Here is a 404-nt window from a genome sequence, read left to right as displayed (position 1 = left end):
TTTCTTTCTTTTTTTTTTGGTACAGACAGAGTCTTGCTATGTTGTTCAGGCTGGCCTCAAACTCCTGGCCTCAAGCAATCCTCCCACCTTGGCCTCCCAAAGTGCTGGGATTACAGGTGTGTGCCACCATGACTGGCCTAAGGATTTGTCAATTTTGTTGCTCTTGTTAAAACAACTCTTAAGGCCGGGCACGGTGGCTCAAGCCTGTAATCCCAGCACTTTGGGAGGCCGAGACGGGCGGATCACGAGGTCAGGAGATCGAGACCATCCTGGCTAACACGGTGAAACCCTGTCTCTACTAAAAATACAAAAACTAGCTAGGCGAGGTGGTGGGCGCCTGTAGTCCCAGCTACTCGGGAGGCTGAGGCAGGAGAATGGCGTAAACCCGGGAGGCGGAGCTTGCA

Source organism: Piliocolobus tephrosceles, chromosome 12 (assembly GCF_002776525.5).
Source record: "Piliocolobus tephrosceles isolate RC106 chromosome 12, ASM277652v3, whole genome shotgun sequence".
NCBI lineage: Eukaryota > Metazoa > Chordata > Mammalia > Primates > Cercopithecidae > Piliocolobus > Piliocolobus tephrosceles.
Note: the sequence above shows the minus strand (reverse complement) of the source record.